The following is a 24,867-nucleotide window of genomic DNA, read 5'->3' as shown; positions in this document are numbered from 1 at the left end:
TATTGTACCTGGTTAAAATAATTTGAAAGGTACCTGTAAAATAAAAATAAATCCTAAGATAGCTAGAATATAATTATCATTTATATTGTAGCTATATTAGGGTTTATTTTAAAGGTAAGTATTTAGTTTTAAATAGGATTCATTTAGTTAATAAGAGTTAATTTATTTAGATTTATTTAATTAATATTTAAGTTAGGGGGGCGTTAGGGTTAGGGTTAGACTTAGGTTTAGGGGTTAATAATTTTATCACAGTGGCGGCGGTGTAGTGGGGGGCAGATTAGGGGTTAATAAATTTATAGGTGGCGACGGTGTAGGGGGGCAGGATAGGGGTTAATAGGTTTAATATAGGTTGCGGCGGGTTCAGGGAGCCGCGGTTTAGGGGTTAAACTATTTATTTAGTTGCGGAGAGGTGCGGGATCAGCAGGATAGGGGTTAATAATTTTATAATAGAGGGCGACGGTGTAGGGGGGGCAGGATAGGGGTTACTAGGTATACTGTAGGTGGCAGCGGTGTCCGGGAGCGGCGGTTTAGGGGTTAATACATTTATAAGAGTTGCGGCAGGGTCTAGGAGCGGCGGTTTAGGGGTTAATACATTTATAAGCGTTGCGGCAGGGTCTAGGAGCGGCGGTTTAGGGGTTAGTAACTTTATTGAGTTGCGGGAGGCTCCGGGGGTGCCGGTATAGGGGGTAGAACAGTGTAGTTTAGTGTGAGTGCTTAGTGACAGGCTAGCAATAAAGCTGGGAAAAAGCCGAAGGGCAGCGAGATCGGATGAGTGATAACTGTCACAGTCCGCTGCTCATCGCCCCGCGGCTTTTTGACAGCTTTATTTGATAACTTAGGCGTATTTTTTCAGGTCCGCGGCGGCGATGTGAGGCGAGCTTAGGCGGGCGTATTGGGCCGGCGAAGCCAGAAAAGTAGACGGCTTGATAACTACCCCCCTTAACCTTATTAAAAATTACTAAATTACAAAAAAAAATAACACTAACGCCTAGATTTAGAGTTTTGTCGGTAAAGTGCTAACGCTGCTTTTTTTTCCAGCGCACCCTTAAGACAACGCTGGTATTTAGAGTTGTCTGAATGGCTGCGTTAGCCTCAGAAAAGGGAGCGTATAGCATAATTTAGCTCCACTTCAACCCTCAATACCAGCGTTGCCTACGGTACCGGTAAGCTGGAAAAACTTGCTCATTCACGATATCCCCATAGGAAACAATAGGGCTGAGCTGCCTGAAAAAAAAACTAACATCTGCAAAAAAGCAGCGTTCAGCTCCTAACGCAGCCCCATTGTATCCTATGGGGAAACATTCTCTAAGTCTACACCTAACACCCTAACATGAACCCTGAGTATAAACACCCCTAACCTTACACTTATTAACCCCTAATCTGCCGTCCCCGCTATCGCTGAAACCTACATTATACTATTAACCCCTAATCTGCCGCTGCGGACACCGCCACAACCTACATTATCGCTATGAACCCCTAATCTACTGCCCCTAACATCGCCGACACCTATATTATAATAATTAACCCCTAATCTGCCCCCCCCCCAATGTCGCCGCCACCTACCTACACTTATTAACCCCTAATCTGCCGACCGGACGTCTCCGCCACTATAATAAATGTATTAACCCCTAAACCACCGCACTCCCGCCTCGCAAACACTATAATAAATAGTATTAACCCCTAATCTGCCCTCCCTAACATCGCCGCTACCTACCTACAAATATTAACCCCTAATCTCCCGCCTGCAATGTCGCCGCTACTATAATAAATTTATTAACCCCTAAACCTAAGTCTAACCCTAACCCTAACACCCCTTAACTTAAATATCATTTAAATGAATCTAAATAAATTTACTATCATTAAATACATTTTTCCTATTTAAAAATAAATACTTTTATAGCTACAATATAACTAATAGTTACATTGTAGCTATTTTAGGATTTATATTTATTTTACAGGCAACTTTGTATTTATTTTAACTAGGTACAATAGCTATTAAATAGTTACTAACTATTTAATAGCCACCTAGTTAAAATAATTACAAAATTACCTGTAAAATAAATCCTAACCTAAGTTACAAATACACCTAACACTACACTATCAATAAATTAATTAAATAAATTACCTACAGTTAGCTTTACTAAAATACAATTAAATAAACTAAATTATAATACAAAAAAAAAACACTAAATTACAGAAAATATTTTTTTACATGAAGTTTAAACTAATTACACCTAAACTAAGCCCCCTAATAAAATAAAAAAGCCCCCCAAAATAATAAAATGCCCTACCCTATTCTAAATTAAAAAGTAATCAGCTCTTTTACCAGCCTTTAAAAGGGCCTTTTGCGGGGCATTGCCCCAAAGTAATCAGCTCTTTTACATGTAAATAAAAATACAATACCCCCCAACATTACAACCCACCACCCACATACCCCTATTCTAACCCACCCAAACCCCCCTTAAATAAACCTAACACTAACCCCCTGAAGATCTCCCTATAAAGAATTAGACCAGGAGAATAAAACCAGAATTGAAAGATTTGACAAACTAGTCGAGGCCAGAAAACTTAATAAGTTCTATAGAGACTACAATTCTGACAAAAAAGATAAACATGCCGAGGAATGTACAATATGGGATAACAATAGGCCCGAGACACCAGCAGGTGACAGGGTGGATTTTGACTGGTTACAAATAGACTCTCCTGACTATTCTGTTAATCCTCAGTATAGGGAACTGAATGAAAGTATAAATAAATGAAATACGCCAAGGAGAATCCCATCCAACAGTGAGATTACACATAACACTAAGACAAATATACCTACCAAAAAACAGAAAAATGGTTAAAAATATGAAGTCAGACAGAAAAGTCACCAAACTAATTCGGGATATAGACATCAACAAGGTGATAATAGGACATATAGAAAAGAAACTCAAAATATGGAGGGGAATAGATATCAAAACCATTGGAATCCATATCCCTACCAAAAACAGAGATTTGGAAGAGACTATTCAAATCATAATTTCAGACCTCGGCCACATTATAATCACCAATACAGATTTAACAATCAGGAAGAATGTGGATATCATGGAGGTTATTACAAAAACAATCATTTTAGAAGGAATGACCGACAACCAATATTTCATGAGAAAAACCAAGGGGTGTGGAAAGCCAAACATTTTCAAGATCCACAAAAGGAGATTGGACACCAGGATAATGGATCAGGTCATTATTATTTTTTAGAGAACAGTCCAAAAATGACAGAGAGAAACAAAAAAGAATTGCCTCAACCACAGCCAGACACTCCCCAGTGGAGAACAAGGGGGCTAAAAAGAGGAAACGAAAATATAGAGGATGTAGAGGAGGAGTTATGAACGGGAGCAAAAAGGAAAAGACAAACACATCTACTGCAAACGAAGATGTGAAAATGAAAATGTTCAATTTGTCAAAGAAAATTCTATAGACAAATGAACAATCTATACTAGAAAAAGGTCTATCATTTGCCCCTACAAGGGGTCCTAATCCGTTCCAATTGTTTGTAGATTTTAATAAATTTACTAGAAATCACACTTTAAAAAGATATTTTGAGAAACAAAAAAGTGACAAGAATGAAAACACACAAGATTTAGATCTTGTAACGTTGTTAACTTTAGAATCCTTGGAAAAAGAAAGCCGTAATGATGGAGACAAAAATGAATGCCAGAAGAATATACACACATCTCTTAAACCACCGTCTACCTTTTCCCCACTAATTCAAAAGGAAACTGCATCCCAGTCTTTTCTAAACTGGTTCAGGAGGATTTTGATCATCTATGTACAGATTATAAAATTAAAAAGGATAATCTCTCTAAGAAAGAGAAAGATTTTTATCAAACAGCTAGAAAAAGACAATGATATTATAATTTGGGAAGCAGACAAAGGGGGGTTATTGTGTTACAAGATAGAACTGAATATCTGAAAGAGGCTAATAAATTTTTATATGATATTAAGACCTATAAAAAATTTAAATGTAATCCGACCAATAGTTTTTTAGGGGAATATAAGCATTTGCTTGATAACGCAAGACACCTAAAGGTGGTGAATGAAAATGAATTTAACTTCCTTAAAAATGAGACACCTGTAATGGCTATTTTTTACCATCTGCCAAAAGTTCAAAAAAGCCTGATTAATCCACCTGGCAGGCCGATAGTCTCAGGAATTGGCTCATTAACATCTAAATTGTCAGAATACATTGACTTTTTTCTACAACCTTTGGTCCGGGACTCAAATCTCACTTGAGGGATACACCGGATACTATACAAAAATTGAGCGGCTTAAAGTGGACCGATGGCTGGCTATGGGTGACAATGGACGTAAATGCGCTCTATACCAATATTCCCCATTATAAAGGAATACAGGCCATTCAGTATTGGTTGAAAAGAGACAACAAACTACATCAAACCAACAGAATTTTTTGCTAGATGCAATAAGATTCACATTAGAGAAAAACTTCTTCACTTTTGAGAAAGAATATTTTCTGCAAATTACCGGCACAGCTATGGGGACAAAATTTGCCCCGAACTATGCCAATCTCTACCTCGGCCTATGGGAAGAAGAAGTCATCTGGCATAATAACATCTATCTCCCCAACATCAAAGTTTGGGGAAGGTATATAGATGATAGTATATTCATTTGGGATGGAACAGAAAGCCAATTGGAGGACTTTGTGTCAAAATTAAACACTAATGAGTTTAATCTTTCCTTCACAAATAAAATGAGCCCTGTAGAAATTTACTTCCTCAATGTTGTTTTCTTTCAAGAGAATAATGAGATACATACAAAATTGTATAAAAAAACAACAGATAGCAATGGCTATCTACATGCCAGAAGTGGGCATGATAGGAATTGGAAAAATAATATACCGACAGGACAATTTCAGAGACTAAAAAGAAACTGTTCCAAAAAAGAAGACTTTGATTTAGAAGCAAAAAAGCTAAGTAATGGATTCAAGGCTAGGGGGTACAACACCTATAAAATAAAAGAAGCACTAGACAAGGTGAAAAATGCTGATAGGAATGACCTACTGAAAACAGGAATGAAAAAGGTTCAAAAGGTACAAAATGTGAAAGAGGAGTCGGTTAATTTTATTACAACATTTAATAATGGGGCGCCAGAAATCAGAAAAATAATTAAAAAACACTAGCATATCCTCAAGAAAGATACTCTCCTGAATCAGATCACAATCAAAGAACCGAAAATAGTTTTCAGAAAAAACAAAAACTTTAAAAATATTTTGGCACCAAGCGAACTTAAAAATGTGGAAAAGAAAGAAGCTAATTGGCTAAATAAGGCCACAGTAGGATTTTTCAAATGCAATAGAAAAAACTGTGTGGCCTGTACTCATCATTTTCTCAAAAATAAACCGACTAAAGAAATAACTTCAACAGTCACCAATAAACAGTATAAGATACAGAGTTTATGCAACTGTCGGACTGTATACGTTGTATACCTCCTACAGTGTGGGTGTGGCCTGCAATACGTAGGACGGACCACGAGGCCATATAAAAAGAGGTTGTTAGAACACATTAATAACAGAGTCTGGTGAAAAAACACACAACCTCTCAGCCCACTATAAGGAAAAACATAATCAAAATCCATCATGTCTAAGAGGTACAATCATAGAGTGTGTACAAAATAACAGAAGAGGCGGAGACAGGGAACTTAATCTCTGCAAAAGAGAAACTTACTGGATCTACACATTAGGAACGTTGATTCCACAAGGCCTAAATAAAGATATTGACCTGGCGGCATTTCTGATCTGATTTCTTATAAAATGGACAAATTCATTTTATTTATATACTAAATAAATTTTATATTCTTAAGCTCTTAGTGTTATGGTATCTTTTATGCATCCAGCTCTATTGGCATATTTATATACTTTTATATTTTTATAATATATATACTTCACATGTCCTAAAAATAATAAAATGACTATCTATGTCTAAAATCTATCTATCTATGTTCAAAATTAGATTAGTTTGTACATATTTATTACTAGATGTAATGCTGAACACGGACTGTATACAGGAAAGAAATATTCATTCTATTTGCAGTACATATTGTGAACTTTAATCATTTATGAATTGTATATGTATATCAGGCACATATCACAAATACAATTGCCTACAATCAGCTGTTATAGCTGGTTAGCGCGGAGAAAGTAGACGCCGATAGCGGGTCATGTGACCGCTCTTAACATCCAATTGGAATCTTTGTTTAAGGGGGTGTGCCGCCGCTCCCCTATAAATAAAGCCCGTTCAGAAGCAGACTGTAAATTTCCTCTGATGAAGAAGGCTGCAAATCCTTTAATGCCTTTGAAATGCGTTAGGACGATAAGTTAACCAAGTCTGCTACTTCTATTGTTTTATGTTTTATAGCAGCTGGGGACTTTTACTTTCGGAGTAAAACAAATCATAAACTGCTATACACTCTGCAGGTCGGAGGGTACATGTGTTATAATCGCTATTTTCATTGCCCATAAATACCTCATACATTATTGAGGTTCTTATATGTGAGTGCACTACTGTGAATTAAATAAATTGTCATTCTTCCATACGGGGTTGCACTATTACTGTTCATATCTGTTTTACATGCACATGGCCTTCTGAAAAGGATACAAGCACAGACGAAAACTTCAACCAAGTCCTCTAAGCTGTTGCCTGGAATACTGGAGCACGAAGGAAGTTTCTACTGATACTACGTGGCACTTACCTCATACTGATTGAGGTTAAGGAGTGTGAGTAGATAACCTTAGGGGGACCTGAAATCCGGGCTCTGGGCTGTTTCATTATTTATTATTTTTTATCATTATTTTGGTTTGAGGTTATATTAAGGACTCTATTATTTAGAGGTTTTTTTATCTATTCAGTTATGATATTCTGAGGATTGATAATATTTATTTATCTAGTTGTTTATCAATTTGGATGTGTGATATTTATTATACTACTCCATTATAACAAATGTAAAACTAGGATATAACACTTGGAATACCTTGTATTTTGTTTTTTTATTTTTAAATTTCTCATGTTATTTGTGATGAATTTTTAACAAGGATACAAGAGTATCTAATTAACTTTATTGTATGGTATTGCATATTGTATGTCTTTTCTTATTCACCACTTTTTTGTAACTGGGCATTGATAATTTTAATAGTGTATCGTACACTCTAATTGTACTAACTAATCATTATCATCTTTTATTTTTTATTATTACATATTAGATATTTGGCGTCTTGAGGTTTATATATTTTATTTGTTAAGAGAAGTCTAATTTTACTTTACGGATAATATATTACTAATCTTATTGTAATTATTAGCTCATTGTTTGTGTTAAATATTGTACTTGCGCCTATCTTCTCTATCTTCTCTCTTGCATGCATGTATATATTTATATATATATATATATATATATATATATATATATATATATATATATATATATATATATATATATATATATACACACACACACACACAAGTTGAAGGCAGCAGCACTCTCACAGACTCTAGAACATATTCACACAAGGGTGCATCAAAAGAAAATAAAAGGTAAAAGAAGTGGATGCACTTACTGGATTTATAAATGCACCAACAATTTATTATGTGACGTTCGAGGCATTCACCTCTTCCTCAGACAGCAAACATTGAACAATGAAACATGATAAAGGCATACAAGAAGCCCCTCCCCCAAGTGCTCCACCAATGACAAGTTAAACAATTAACATAATTAACATACTAAAAAAGTGATCAATTTAATACAGTAAAAATAACAATCTATCATAGCAACCTTATCACTTGCTATTCAATTCAATACACAGGATCTGAAACCCAATCATATATACAATGTGCATACCCGATCCTGGCATACAAACTTATGCGCACATCATACTGTGAGTGTAATAAATACATGCATGTAATAATATTCGTACCAGTGTTCATGGACAGCTAGCAAATGATTATGCTTATGTTGTAAAAATAACAGGCAGTTCTTAGGACACAAGGGGTTCCAGTTTGTGTAATGCACAATATTCTTAGCATCAGGCTCGTTAAAACATGTTGAAATGCGTTAGTTTACTGCCCATGTATAATTCGTTTGCAGCTCAGGACACCACTAAAAATGTAACCCTGGAAATAACCCCCCAGCCATTTTCGCGGTCTTCAGGGGGCGGGGCTTAATTGGCGTGATAAATCATTCATGCTAGAAACGCCTCACAAACTGGCCTATAGCTGGGTGTGGGAGGGCAAAGACTTGCTGTAGTGGTAAATAGAATCAGCTGTGAATGGGGTTAGAAATTAAACCAGCTGAGTACAAGATATCAAAGCCAAATAGTAACAAAAAACGCTGTATAGACACCCTACATTACATAAGCAAGATTATAAACAAACAAAAAAAAGGTGCACATAGCATAATATGTACAAATACAAAAAGTGGGGTAGAAATGTGAAAAAGTTACACTCACATTTAACAAGGCACTATTAAGTGCTATACTGGCAGGCCAGATATTTCAGAGTAGTCTGGCTAACTCTCCTCCCATGTCAGGAAACAGGTATAGGCTCTCTCTTCCTTTAAAGGGCCATAATACCCAAATGTTTAAACACTTGAAAGTGATGCAGCACAGCTGTAAAAAGCTGACTAGAAAATATCACTTGAACATCTCTATGTAAAAAAGAAAGATATTTTACCTCAAACGTTTATCAAAAGCCACATCCCATTGTAAAGGACTTCTAAGCAGCATATCAGTATGTCTGTCCCGGGACAGCGGAATGGGCGAGCTTACGTGCACTCTCATGTTATTTCCCTATTCAGTGTAAGGAAGTTTACAATGAAATCTCATGAGATCACAGTAAAAGAGTTCATGACCCCAGCACTGCTGATGCTGATTGGCTGCTGTTCATTTCTTCATTTTTTATTTTTTTTACCTGCATCTGGCCTGCAGCTGAGTATAACTTTTTACACAGAACTTACTCTGCTGAGCCGAGGAGATTGTGAGGTAAAATATCTTCCTTTTTCACATAGAGATGCTCAGGTGATATTTTCCTGTCAGCTTTTTACAGTTATACTGAATCAGTTTCAAGTGATTTAGCATTTGAGTATTATGTCCCTTTAAGTAGATTAAAAGAGAACATCCATAGCGTAGCATGTTCATAAAACACAGGAAATACCAAGTATATCAATTGCACTCACATTTGGTGAAGCACTATCAAGTGCTGTACTTGCAGGCCAGATATTCAGGAGTAGTCTGGCTAACTCTTGCCCCATGTCAGGAACCAGGTACACAATCTCCTTTCCCTCAGATAGCAAATACAAAATAGATCCAAAAAGGGGTAATGCCGGATTAAGAGAACCGCATTACAACCCCCCAAAAATATGTATAATAAATAGGTTTGATAAAAATAATGTTTTATTATATCAAAACACATACACAGCTGTGTATGTGTTTTGATATAATAAAACACACAAAGTTTCATGTTTCGAGAGGACAGCCAAACCCTCTCACCAACCTGGTAGGAAGGTGCGGGCAGACGCCTACGATCAGCCTGGAACTTTTGGCGCTGCATAGAACGAGGAAGGCAATCCTGAATCTGCACCCACGTGGAACAAAGTTGCCGGAGATGCTCCTCCAAAGTCGGAATACCCTGAGAAATGAATGAATCGGGCAACAAGGATGGTTGAAACCCATAATTCGCCATGAACGGGGATAACTGGGAGGAAGCATTAATAGCACTATTACGAGCAAACTCTGCCCAAGGTAACAGTTCAGACCAATTATTGTGGTGATCTGAGACATAGCAATGGAGGAACTGTTACAGAGCTTGATTAGACTGTTCCGCAGCCCCATTGGATTAAGGGTGATATGCCGAGGAAAAGGAAAGCTGGATTCCCATTTGAGCACAAAAGGAACGCCAAAATCTGGAAACAAACTGGCTACCGTGGTCCGACACTATCTCCTTGCTTAACCCATGTAAACGGAAGACTAAATTGAAGCAAGCTCCTGAGCGGTAGGCAGCTTCTTCAAGGGAATGCAATGTGACATTTTAGAAAAATGGTCAACCACCATTAGGATAACAGTATTGCCATTGGAAACAGGGAGCTCGACAATGAAGTCCATGTAAAGATTATTCAGGGTAAACTACTCCAAAGAGTAGCAATGCTATAGAACGAAAGAAAGAATTCACCAGCCCTCTGAAAGAACAAAATTGCTAAATGTTCTTAATATCTCAATGTTAACTGCTCAAATGCTACAAATACAATGTGAGCTATAAGTACAATGTTCTATCTATATGAATGTTTCAAATCATCAACATGCTTTAGGAATTAAAATGTAATATACCAGAAACTCGTACTGCTGAGTAAATAGGCAGTGTACCCCTTGACGCTGAAAAATGTAGAACAATAAAGAGAAAATTTCAGAACAAAGCGCTCTAAAAAAGTTCAATTCAATGTTGTTATCTGGATATATTTCACCTCCACTTGAGATCCAAACTGAATATATCTCTATACAATAGATGGTTTTAGGCTTACCAGAATAAACCTCAATCATATGAGGTAGGATGAATGCTCCAGGAGAGGCAAATAACACCACCTTTATATATATTATATATAAGAAAAGCGTTTTTTAAATATTGCATTATAATATCCAGAGTGTCACTTTATTATCACTAGGGATACTGAAACAAACGATAGTACATATTGTCTAACATCGAAGTCCTTCTTTTGGAAATAATCTATAATGTATATTTATATGATTATTCTAAACAGCTATGACGTTTTTGTTCAAAAATGCTTTTCTTTAAAATAGGATATTATTTATAAGACTGCTGTAGGAATAAGCCAAATAGGGGCCTTATTAGGTAATCCTCTTTTTCCAATATGCGGTCACAATTATCAGAGTACAGGAAGTGAAAGTGTTTAAATGCATGGGGGTCTCCTTGACAACGATATTTAAACACTGGTTCTCATTGGCATTTGGTTGTGCACGTGACGCAATACGTCACATGCCGACAAAAATATGCCCACTTAACCACTTACCTCAGACAAAGTACTTCATATACTTCGAAACGCGTAAGGTGTTTACAAAGTGGGCTGTTATGCTGATGAGAACCAGAGTTTTTATTTGATTCAAGTTTTTATCTGATACAATTTTGGTCCTAACCTTTCAACTGTTACTATAAGACTGCATATCAGCTGCTAAGTAAATACATTCAAGTATATGGTTATACCTCTTATCACTGTTATCCAGTTTCCTAACAGTGGATTGGGATTCATTTTGTCTGTTTCTTACCTCATTTTGATTGAGGTTATAAAGTGTGAGTATATATCTGTAAAGTTTTAATACAATTCTACTGCTATTTTACTGTATCACACTATGCAATTTTATATTTTTCTCCTTCAAACTATATCCTGTGGAGTGCAAAGGTCATCCTCAGACTAAATTCATCCTTCTCCTATGAGAAAGTATATTCAACCATTATAACCCCTGGTGGATAAAGAATGGTATTGTGCCTCTCCTGGAGTATTCATTCTATAAAAGAGAAACTATCACAGCCGTCGTCATACCGTGGACAAAACAAGGGTGGTGTTATTTGCCTCTCCTGGAGCATTCATCTTACCTCATATGATTGAGGTTTATTTTGGTAAGCCTAAAACCATCTATTGTATAGAGATATATCTAGTTTGGATCTCAAGTGGAGGTGAAATCTATCGAGATCACAACATTGAATTTAACTTTTTTAGAGACTTTAACCTCTGTGCGCTTTGTTCTGAAATTTTCTCTTTAGTGTACTACACATTATATATATATATATATATATATATATATATATATATATATATATATATATATATATATATATAAATACAAATACAAAATTTGGTTTTTTAGCACACCTTACAAAAAGTTTAAATCAACATCTGGGAGTGCTGCCAATATGACCCAGTAATTACACAAACAAAGAGGTATCAGCGCACATCCATTTTCAAAAGCACAACATATTTTTTACTGCTGCAAAAAATTGCCTGCATATACATCAAGAGACAACTATCTTTTTTTAAATAATATTGGGAACTTAGTCACACAATATGGCCATATTTTGCTTAGCCAGTCACCGCTTACAAGGTGCCCCAATTCGACTGGTCCTACTCTAAATCCTTTTGCCACAGAGGGCTGAAACATTCCTGCTTTTACTCTTCATAATAGAATGAGACTCCCTGGCTTTTTATTCACAACTCTTTAACACTGTAATGAGCACACCTGAACTTGGGTGGGGTGCTTAAACCAATGGGAGATGGTCAGTCTCCCTGGTAATTTTAAATACAAATACAAATTTTGTTTTTTTAGCACACCTTACAAAAAGTTTAAATCAACATCTGGGAGTGCTGCCAATATGACCCAGTAATTACACAAACAAAGAGGTATCAGCGCACATCCATTTGTATTGTGTGACTAAGTTCCCAATATTATTTAAAAAAAGATAGTTGTCTCTTGATGTACATGCAGGCAATTTTTTGCAGCAGTAAAAAATATGTTGTGCTTTTGAAAATGGATGTGCGCTGATACCTCTTTGATTGTGTAATTACTGGGTCATATTGGCAGCACTCCCAGATGTTGATTTAAACTTTTTGTAAGGTGTGCTAAAAAAACAAATTTTGTATTTGTATTTAAAATTACCAGGGAGACTGACCATCTCCCATTGGTTTAAGCACCCCACCCAATTTCAGGTGTGCTCATTACAGTGTTAAAGAGTTGTGAATAAAAAGCCAGGCAGTCTCATTCTATTATGAAGAGTAAAAGCAGGAATGTTTCAGCCCTCTGTGGCAAAAGGATTTAGAGTAGGACCAGTCGAATTGGGGCACCTTGTAAGCAGTGACTGGCTAAGCAAAATATGGCCATATTGTGTGACTAAGTTCCCAATATTATTTAAAAAAAAAAAAAAGATAGTTGTCTCTTGATGTATATGCAGGCAATTTTTTGCAGCAGTAAAAAATATGTTGTGCTTTTGAAAATGGATGTGCGCTGATACCTCTTTGTTTGTGTAATTACTGGGTCATATTGGCAGCACTCCCAGATGTTGATTTAAACTTTTTGTAAGGTGTGCTAAAAAACCAAATTTTGTATTTGTATTTAAAATTACCAGGGAGACTGACCATCTCCCATTGGTTTAAGCACCCCACCCAATTTCAGGTGTGCTCATTACAGTGTTAAAGAGTTGTGAATAAAAAGCCAGGGAGTCTCATTCTATTATGAAGAGTAAAAGCAGGAATGTTTCAGCCCTCTGTGGCAAAAGGATTTAGAGTAGGACCAGTCGAATTGGGGCACCTTGTAAGCAGTGACTGGCTAAGCAAAATATGGCCATATTGTGTGACTAAGTTCCCAATATTATTTAAAAAAAGATAGTTGTCTCTTGATGTATATGCAGGCAATTTTTTGCAGCAGTAAAAAATATGTTGTGCTTTTGAAAATGGATGTGCGCTGATACCTCTTTGTTTGTGTAATTACTGGGTCATATTGGCAGCACTCCCAGATGTTGATTTAAACTTTTTGTAAGGTGTGCTAAAAAACCAAATTTTGTATTTGTATTTAAAATTACCAGGGAGACTGACCATCTCCCATTGGTTTAAGCACCCCACCCAATTTCAGGTGTGCTCATTACAGTGTTAAAGAGTTGTGAATAAAAAGCCAGGGAGTCTCATTCTATTATGAAGAGTAAAAGCAGGAATGTTTCAGCCCTCTGTGGCAAAAGGATTTAGAGTAGGACCAGTCAAATTGGGGCACCTTGTAAGCGGTGACTGGCTAAGCAAAATATGGCCATATTGTGTGACTAAGTTCCCAATATTATTTAAAAAAAGATAGTTGTCTCTTGATGTATATGCAGGCAAATTTTTTGCAGCAGTAAAAAATATGTTGTGCTTTTGAAAATGGATGTGCGCTGATACCTCTTTGTTTATATATATATATATATATATATATATATACACACACATACATATATATATATATATACATATTTATATATATACACATATATATATATATATATATATATATATTTATGTATATACACACACACATATATATATATATATATATACATACATACACACACACACACACATTGTGTATATATAAATATATATATATATATATATATATATATATATACATATATATACATACACACACACACATTGTGTATATATAAATAACATAATTTATGTAAGAACTTACCTGATAAATTCATTTCTTTCATATTAGCAAGAGTCCATGAGCTAGTGACGTATGGGATATACATTCCTACCAGGAGGGGCAAAGTTTCCCAAACCTTAAAATGCCTATAAATACACCCCTCACCACACCCACAATTCAGTTTAACGAATAGCCAAGAAGTGGGGTGATAAGAAAAAAGTGCGAAAGCATATAAAATAAGGAATTGGAATAATTGTGCTTTATACAAAAAAATCAAAACCACCACAAAAAAGGGCGGGCCTCATGGACTCTTGCTAATATGAAAGAAATGAATTTATCAGGTAAGTTCTTACATAAATTATGTTTTCTTTCATGTAATTAGCAAGAGTCCATGAGCTAGTGACGTATGGGATAATGATTACCCAAGATGTGGATCTTTCCACACAAGAGTCACTAGAGAGGGAGGGATAAAATAAAGACAGCCAATTCCTGCTGAAAATAATCCACACCCAGAATAAAATTTTAATGAAAAACATAAGCAGAAGATTCAAACTGAAACCACTGCCTGAAGTACGTTTCTACCAAAAACTGCTTCAGAAGAAGAAAACACATCAAAATGGTAGAATTTAGTAAAAGTATGCAAAGAGGACCAAGTTGCTGTTTTGCAAATCTGATCAACCGAAGCTTCATTCTTAAACGCCCAGGAAGTAGAAACTGACCTAGTAGAATGAGCTGTAATCCTTTGAGGCGGAGTGTTACCCGACTCAACATAGGCATGATGAAATAAAGATTTCATCCCAGATGCCAAAGAAATGGCAGAAGCTTTCTGGTCTTTTCTAGAACCGGAAAAGATGACAAATAGACTAGAAGTCTTTCGGAAAGACTTAGTAGCTTCAACATAATATTACAAAGCTCTAACAGCATCCAAAGAATGCAATGATTTCTCCTTAGAATTCATAGGATTAGGACATAATGAAGGAACCACAATTTATCTACTAATGTTGTTAGAATTCACAACCTTAGGTAAAAAATTCAAAAGAAGTTCGCAGCACCGCCTTATCCTGATGCAAAATCAGAAAAGGAGACTCACAAAAAAGAGTAGATAATTCAGAGACTCTTCTGGCAGAAGAGATGGCCAAAAGAAACAAAACTTTCCAAGAAAGTAATATAACGACCAAAGAATGCATGGGTTCAAAAGGAGAAGCTTGAAGAGCCCCCAGAACCAAATTCAAACTCCAAAGAGGAGAAATTGACTTAATGACAGGTTTTATACGAACCAAAGCTTGTACAAAACAATGAATATCAGGAAGATTAGCAATCCTTCTGTGAAAAAGAACAGAAAGAGCAGAGATTTGTCTTTCAAGAAACTTGCGGACAAACCTTTATCTAAACCATCCTGAAGAAATATAAGTCTTCCAGACTCTATAATATATCTCTCTAGATACAGATTTACGAGCCTGTCACATAGTATCAATCACAGAGTCAGAGAAACCTCTTTGACCAAGAATCAAGCGTTCAAACTCCACACCTTAAAATTAAGGTTTTGAGATCCTGATGGAAAAAAGAACCTTGAGACAGAAAGACTGGTCTTAACGGAAGAGTCCACAGCTGGCAAGAGGCCATCCGGACAAGATCCGCATACCAAAACCTGTGAGGCCATGCTGGAGCTACCAGCAGGACAAACGAGCATTCCTTTAGAATATTAGAGAATACCCTTGGAAGAAGAACTAGAGGCGGAAAGATATAGGCAGGATGACACTTGTAAGGAAGAGATAATGCATCCACTGCCTCCGCCCGAGGATCCCTGGATCCGGACAGATACCAGGGAAGTTTCTTGTTTAGATGAGAAGCCATCAGATCTATTTCTGAGAGTTCCCACATTTGAACAATCTGAGGAAATACCTCTGGGTGAAGACCATTCGCCCAGGTGCAACGTTTGGCAACTGAGATAATCCGCTTTCCAATTGTCCATACCTGGGATATGAACCGCAGAGATTAGACAGGAGCTGGATTCCGCCCAAACCAAAATTCGAGGTACTTCTTTCATAGCCAGAGGACTGTGAGTTCCTCCTTGATGATTGATGTATGCCACAGTTGTGACATTGTCTATCTGAAAACAAATGAACAACTCTCTCTTCAGAAGAGGCCAAGACTGAAGAGCTCTGAAATTGCACGGAGTTCCAAAATATTGATCGGAAATCTCACCTCCTGAGATTCCCAAACCCCTTGTGCCGTCAGATACCCCCACACAGCTCCCCAACCTGTAAGACTTGCATCTGTTGAGATTATAGTCCAGGTCGGAAGAACAAAGAAGCCCCCTGAACTAAACGATGGTGATCTGCCCACCATGTCAGAGAGTGTTGTATAATCGGTTTAAAGATATTAATTGAGATATCTTTGAGTAATCCCTGCACCATTGGTTCAGCATACAGAGCTGAAGAGGTCGCATGTGAAAACGAGCAAAGGAAATCGCATCTGATGTGGCAGTCCTAAGACCTAAAATTTCCATGCATAAGGCTACCAAAGGGAATGATTGTGACTGAAGGTTTTGACAAGCTGAAATCAATGTTAAACTTCTCTTGTCTGACAAGGACAGAGTCATAGACACTGAATCTATTCTAGAAACCTAAAAAGGTTACACTTGTCTGAGGAATCAATGAACTGATTGGTAAATTGATCCTCCAACCATGAACTTGAAGAAACACCACAAGTCGATTCGTATGAGATTCTTCGAAAATGAGAAGACTGAGCAAGTACCCAGATATTGTCCAATAAGGAAATACCAAAAAACCCTGTTCTCTGATTACAGAAAGAAGGGCACCGAGAACCTTTGAAAAAAATTCTTGGAACTGAGGCTAGGCCAAACGGTAGAGCCACAAAACTGGTAATGCTTGTCTAAAAAGAGAATCTCAGACACTAAAAGTGATCTGGATGAATCGGAATATGTAGATACACATCCTGTAAATCTATTGTAGACATATAATGCCCTTGCTAAACAAAAGGCAGGACAGTCCTACAGTAACCATCTTGAATGTTGGTATCCTTACATAACGATTCAATATTGATAGATCCGGAACTGGTCTGAAGGAATTGACCTTCTTTGGTACAATGAAGAGATAAAATAAAACCCCAGCCCCTGTTCCAGAACTGGAACTGGCATAATTACTCCAGCCAACTCTAGATCTGAAACACATTTCAGAAATGCTGAGCCTTTGCTGTGTTAACTGGGACACGGGAAAGAAAAAAATCTCTTAGCAGGAGGCCTTAACTGAAGCCAATTCTGTACCTTTCTGAAACAATGTTCTGAAACCAGAAATTGAGAACGGAATTGATCAAAATTTCTTTGAAGAAAACGTAATCTGCCCCATACCAGCTGAGCTGGAATAAGGTCCGCACCTTCATGGGTACTTAGGAGCTGGCTATAGGTTTTCTAAAAGGCTTGGATATATTCCAAACTGGAAATAGTTTCCAAACTGATACCGCTCCTGAGAATGAAGGATCAGGCTTTTGTTCCTTATTGTGAGGAAAGGAAAGAAATGATTATTAGACCTAAATTTACCTTAGATTTTTTATCCTTTGGAAAAAAAGTTCCCTTCCTTCCAGAAACAGTTGAAATAATAATTTATTACCCTGGAAAGAAAGGGAAAGCAAAGTTGACTTAGAAGACATATCAGTATTCCAAGTTTAATCCATAAAGCTTTTCTAGCTAAAATAGCTAGAGACATATACCTGACATCAACTCTAATGATATCAAAAGATGGTATCACCAATAAAATTATTAGCATGTTATAGAATAATAATAATGCTATAAAATTATGATCTGTTACTTGTTGCGCTAAAGCTTCTAACCAAAAAGTTGAAGCTGCAGCAACATCCGCTAAAAATATAGCAAGTCTAAGAAGATTACCTGAACATAAGTAAGCTTTTCTTAGAAAGGATTCAATTTTCCTATCTAAAGGATCCTTAAATGAATTACTATCTGCCGTAGGAATAGTAGCACATTTAGCAGGAGTAGTGACAGCCCCATAACCTTAGGGATTTTGTCCCAAAAAAACTCTAATCTGTCAGATGGCACAGGATATAATTGCTTAAACGTTTAGAAGGAGTAAAAGAATTATCCAAATTATTCCATTCCCTGGAAATTACTTCAGAAATAGCATCAGGGAGATTAAACACTTCTGGAATAACTACAGGAGATTTAAAAACCTTATTTAAACGTTTAGATTTAGAATCAAGAGGACCAGAATCCTCTATTTCTAATGCAATTAATACTTCTTTAAATAAAGAACGAATAAATTCCATTTTGAACAAATACAAAGATTTATCAGCATCAACCTCTGAGACAGAAACCTCTGAACCAGAAGAACCATTATCAGTATCAGAATGATGATGTTCATTTAAAAATTCATCTGAAAAAAGAGAAGTTTTAAAAGACTTTTATGTAAACTAGAAGGAGAAATAACAGACATAGCCTTCTTAATGGATTTAAAAAATAAAATCTCTTATGTTTATCAGGAACACTCTGAAAATTAGATGTTGACGGAACAGCAACAGGTAATGTAACAGTACTAAAGGAAATTTTATCTGCATTAATAAGTTTGTCATGACATGCAATACAAACAACAGCTGGAGAAACAGATACCAAAAATTATAGCAGATACACTTAGCTTGGTAGCTCCAGCAGTAGACAGCGATTTTCCTGTAGTATCTTCTGACTCAGATGCAACGTGAGACATCTTGCAATATGTAAGAGAAAAAACAACATATAAAGCAAAATTGATCAAATTCCTTAAATGACAGTTTCAGGAATGGGAAAAAATGCCAAAGAACAAGCTTCTAGCAACCAGAAGCACTGAAAAAATAAGACTTAAATAATGTGGAGACAAAAGCGACGCCCTTATTTTTTAGCGCCAAATAAGACGCCCACATTATTTGGCGCCTAAATGCTTTTGGCGCCAAAAATGACGCCACATCCGGAACGCCGACATTTTTGGCGCAAAATAACGTCAAAAAATGACGCAACTTCCGGCGACACGTATGACGCCGGAAACGGAAAAGAATTTTTGCGCCAAAAAAGTCCGCGCCAAGAATGACGCAATAAAATGAAGCATTTTCAGCCCCCGCGAGCCTAACAGCCCACAGGAAAAAAAGAGTCAAATTTTTGAAGGTAAGAAAAAATGATTAATTCAAATGCATTATCCCAAATATGAAACTGACTGTCTGAAAAATAAGGAAAGTTGAACATTCTGAGTCAAGGCAAATAAATGTTTGAATACATATATTTAGAACTTTATAAACAAAGTGCCCAACCATAGCTTAGAGTGTCACAGAAAATAAGATTTACTTACCCCAGGACACTCATCTACATGTTTGTAGAAAGCCAAACCAGTACTGAAACGAGAATCAGCAGAGGTAATGGTATATATAAGAGTATATCGTCGATCTGAAAAGGGAGGTAAGAGATGAATCTCTACGACCGATAACAGAGAACCTATGAAATAGACCCCGTAGAAGGAGATCACTGCATTCAAATAGGCAATACTCTCCTCACATCCCTCTGACATTCACTGCACGCTGAGAGGAAAACCGGGCTCCAACTTGCTGCGGAGCGCATATCAACGTAGAATCTAGCACAAACTTACTTCACCACCTCCATCGGAGGCAAAGTTTGTAAAACTGAATTGTGGGTGTGGTGAGGGGTGTATTTATAGGCATTTTAAGGTTTGGGAAACTTTGCCCCTCCTGGTAGGAATGTATATCCCATACGTCACTAGCTCATGGACTCTTGCTAATTACATGAAAGAAATATATATAAACACACATACATACATACACACACACACACACACACACACATATATATATGTATATATATATAGATATATATATATCTATATATATATATAAACACACATGCATATATAACAATTTATGTAAGAACTTGATCGATAAATTAATTTCTTTCATGGTGGCGAGAGTCCATAAGCTGTTACTAATAGGATATACATTCCTACCAGGAGGTGGCAAGGTTTCCCAAACCTCAAAAGCCTATAAATACCCCTCAGAAATACCTCAGTTTAATTTTTAGCCAAATGGTGAGTAAAAGCATAAAAAAGAGAAGGAAAAACGATGTGTTTTAGATATAGAGAAAAAAAATCATAACCTCAAAAAATTGGGTGGGACTCGGCTCTTGCCACCATGAAATAAATTAATTTATCAGATAAGTTCTTATATAAGTTTTCTTTCAAATAAGTGGTGAGAGTCCACAAGCCGTTACTAATGGGATATAATACCCAAGATGTTTGATCTTGTAGAATGAGCTGTAATTCTCTGAGGCAGAGACTGACCGCCTCCAAATAAGCTTCAACCAAGATGATAAAGAAATGGCAGAGGCTTTCTGACCTGTTCTAGAACCAGAAAAAAAAGAACAGACTAGAAGTCTGTCTGAAATCCTTAGTAGCATCTACATAGTATTTCAAAGCTCTAACGACACCCAAAGAGTGTAAAGATCTTTCAGTAGTATTCTTAGGGTTAGGACACAAAGAAGGAACAATAAATTACCTATTAATGTTGTTAGAATTACCAACCTTAGATAATAATTTGAAAGAAGTCTGCAAAACAGCTTTATCTTGATGGAAAATCAGATAAGGAGCCTCACAAGAGAGAGCAAATAATCCAGAGACTCTAGCATAAGAGATGGCCAAGAGAAAAAACACCTTCCAAGAAAGTAGTTAATGTCCAAAGAATGCATAGGCTCAAAAGAAGTAGCCTGCAATATCTTTAATACCAGATTAAGACTAAAGGGAGGAGAAAAAGATTTAATGACAGGTGTAATTCAAATTAAAGCCTGGACAAAGCAGTGAATGTCAGGAAGGTTATCAATCTTTCTGTGAAATAAGGCAGAGAGAGCAGAGATTTGGCCTTTCAAGGGATTGGCAGACAAACCTTTATCCAAACCATCCTGAAGAAATTGAAGAGTCCTAAATATCCGAAAAGAATGACCTAGCATTCTTTTCCTAAGTAATCATCAGAAGAACACCATGAAATATAAGTTTTCCAAACTCTGTGATAGATCTTCCTTGAAACAGGCTTGCTGCCCTGAATCCGTGTTAATCACAGAGTCAGAGAAACCTCTATGACTGAGAACTAAACGTTCAATTTCCATGCCATTAAGTTAAGAGATTTGAGATATGGATGGAAGAACGGTCCTTGAGACAGAAAGTCTGGCCTTAGAGGAAGAGGCCAAGGCGGGAAACTGGACATTCGTACAAGGTCCGCATACCAAATTCTGTGAGACCACACTGGGGCTATCAGAAACGTATAAGATTGTTCCATTGTGATCTTTGAGATCACTCTTGGAATTGGAACCAGAGGGGGAAAATGTAAGCAGGCTGGTAAGACCAGGATACTGCTAAAGGATCCAACATTTCCACCTGAGGATCCCTGGACCTGAAGAGGTACCTAGGAAGTTTCTTGTTCAGACAAGAGGGCATCAGATCTATTTCTGGAAGGCCCCACATCTGTACAATTTAATAGAACACATCTGGGTAGAGAGATCACTCCCCTGGATGTAGAGAGTGACGACTGAGATAATCCGCTTCCCAGTTGTCTACACCTGGGTTATGAATCGCAGTGATTAGACAGGAATTGGATTCCGCCCAAGAAAGTATTGAAGATACTTCTCTCATAGCTAGGGGACTGTGAGTTCCCTCTTGATGATTGACATATGCCACTGTTGTGATATTGTCGAAAACGAATGTAATGTTCTCTCTTCAATAGAGGCCAAGCCTGAAGGGCCCTGAAGAGAGCACGGAGTTCCAGGATATTGATTGGTAACCTCGCCACTCGAGGATTCCAAACTCCTTGTACTGTCAGTGTCATGATCATAGCTGTAACACCTTCATCACCTCATAATATTACTGCAGCATATGAACCTTACTCGACACTTTCATTACTGTTCCTTTAAATTCAGAGCCCTCCTTCAATATCCAGTATAAAAGCCCATCTCCCCCATGTCTAATTGCTTGGTATTGTGGTAACCTAAAGTACGTCCACTCCGAGAGAGACCTCCTGAGGATACACTTTTCATAATTACCTCTAGCTCTTATTGAATCAAAATATTGACAGCCTGTCCTTGCTGTTTCCTGAGATCGTTTTCGGTGATTCTGCTTGAAGCTCTCCTCACTGCAGCCGGAACTTCGGATCCCCAGTCGCGGTGACGTCACAAGCTAGCTTCAACACTCCTCGCAGCTGACAGTCTGATCCAGCATCTGATAGTGAACGAGGCACGTCCAAGCAGCAATTCTTACAGACGCATAGATAACATAAGGTACGCAGTCTATCCGGACTTATGTCAAACTACTCAAAACTCAGCTCTGTTATTTCCAGTTACCATATAAAGTTGGGGTTACAGCTCTTATGCAACCACTTGTATATGTTAGCCTGATACATCCTTTAGAAAACCTTTGTCATGCTGCTTGTGCATTTAGTGTTAACACTTTGGTTATTTAAGTCAGTAGCTCTGCTGCATTCTTTGCTGAATCTTTCACAGGTGGCAGCTGTAGAGTTAACACACTTTTTTTCAAAATTAGTGAAAATTACATTGTAACACTGATATTTGTCAGGAATTCCTGAATAACTCTTAACATGTATATATTTTCTTTTAGTAGACAACCCAAAGTATTGGATCTGCACCCATTTTGGAATATTTCATGCCACCATTTAACCGCCAAATGCGATCCAATAAAAAATATTGTTAACTATTTCACAAACTTTAGGTTTCTTACTGAAATTATTTACAAACAGCTTGTGTAATTATGGCACAAATGGTTGTAAATGCTTCTCTGGGATTGCCTTTGTTCAGAAATAGCAGACATATATTGCCTTGCCATTGCTCTTTTGAAATTAGAAGGCTGCTAAATGCAGCTGCGCACCACACTTGGGGTTAGGTAGCTTGTAGGGTTAATTTTAGCTTTAGTGTATAGAATACCCTCCCACCTGACACATCACACCCCCTGATCCCTCCCTAATCCCTCTCAAACAGCTCTCTTCCCTCCCCCACCCCATAAAGGTCACACCCATCCTAAGTACTGGCAGAAAGTCTGCCAGTACTAAAATAAAAGGCTTTTTTTAATATAGTTTCTGCAGTGTAGGATCCCCCCTTACACCCCAACCTCTCTGATCCCCCCAAACAGCTCTCTAACCCTCCCCCCTCTACCTATTTGCCACAATCTTAGGTACTGGCAGCTGTCTGCCAGTATCCAGATTGCAGTAAAATTGGGCTTCTTTTTTTTTTTTTTAAATTTAATATACCAATTTTTTATGTAGTGTAGTTGCCCCTATTCAATACCCTACCCACTCCCCAATACCTTTCCCAAGTCTTATTGCCCTCTCCCTCTTTCCCACTCACTGAAATATTGCCATAGTGTAGCGGTTCCGCCCGCTCCCAGACCTCACATTGAACGCTCATGCCTCCTCCAGTGATGGGTCGCCCACCCGCCTCTTTCCAGCTCTCCCATGCCACCAACGATCGCCACCATCATTAGCTAATGCAGAGTGGCCCTCTCTGCATTGGTTGCTTACCAGAAATTATTGCACGATGCCTCAATATCGAGACATCGCTGCAATACCCTGAAAGCGGCTGGAAGCGACCACGATTGCTACCAGCGCTTGAAACCCTTGAGGACATCCCTTGAGGACGTAAATGAAGTGCTGTCTTCCATAGGAATGGTATATACAGATATACATAAAAAAAAAAGTTTTATTAAAAAGTGCCCAAGCATAGCTGAGAAAGTCTTAAATAAAAAGATTTTATACTTACCTTAATACACCCATTCACATTTAGTAGACAGCCAAACCAGTACTGAAACATATCAGCAGAGGTAGTGGGAGAGGAGTATAACATCCATCTGTAATGGGAGGCAGAAGATGAATCACTGCGACTGAATTTATGGAGAGCCTGTGTAAAGTTTACTCAAAAGGCAATGGTGACATAAGGCAGTACTCCCTTCACTTCCCTCTGACAAGCACTGTATTCTGAGGGGAACTGAGCTTTATATGCTTAGAAGCGCCTTTCATTGAAGAAATAAAGTACATCAGGCTTTAACCACCTCCTAAGTCAGGCTCTGTCTCTGATGGAAGATCCTCTGAAGCAGAGGAATTCCCATTTTTAGAAGATACGTCAGTATACGTTAGTGCATGTTTCACTAGGATTAGGTAAACTATGAGCTGACCTTTTATGCTTATATGAAGGCGGTATAACAGTCAGGGCCTTTTCTATGGCTGCAGCAATAAATCTTTCATAGCTGTAGGAATGCCTTCTGTATTAGATTGAGAAGGAAAGTAGAAGCATTTGTACACATAGAAATATTGTCAGAATGTGCTAAAAGTTCAAAATAGGAGCCACATAATTGAGCTGAACAAATCAGATCAGCTTTCCTACAATACACTTTAGTAGAAACGCGTTTAGGTAGCTTAGTTCCTATGGTAACTTCTGGGACAGGTTCAGATTGATACATCATGGCAAAAAAATTACAAAAAAAATATTTTAGTTTGCAAACCATATATCAGAAACCCCTAATCTAGCAAGCTTTTATAGGAATGGGAAAGATTGTCTTAATAAAAGGTTGCAAAAGAAATAAAGGAAA

Source organism: Bombina bombina, chromosome 1 (assembly GCF_027579735.1).
Source record: "Bombina bombina isolate aBomBom1 chromosome 1, aBomBom1.pri, whole genome shotgun sequence".
In the NCBI taxonomy this organism is placed as follows: domain Eukaryota; kingdom Metazoa; phylum Chordata; class Amphibia; order Anura; family Bombinatoridae; genus Bombina; species Bombina bombina.
The sequence above is the reverse complement of the archived record's forward strand: the minus strand, read 5'-3'. Positions refer to the sequence as shown.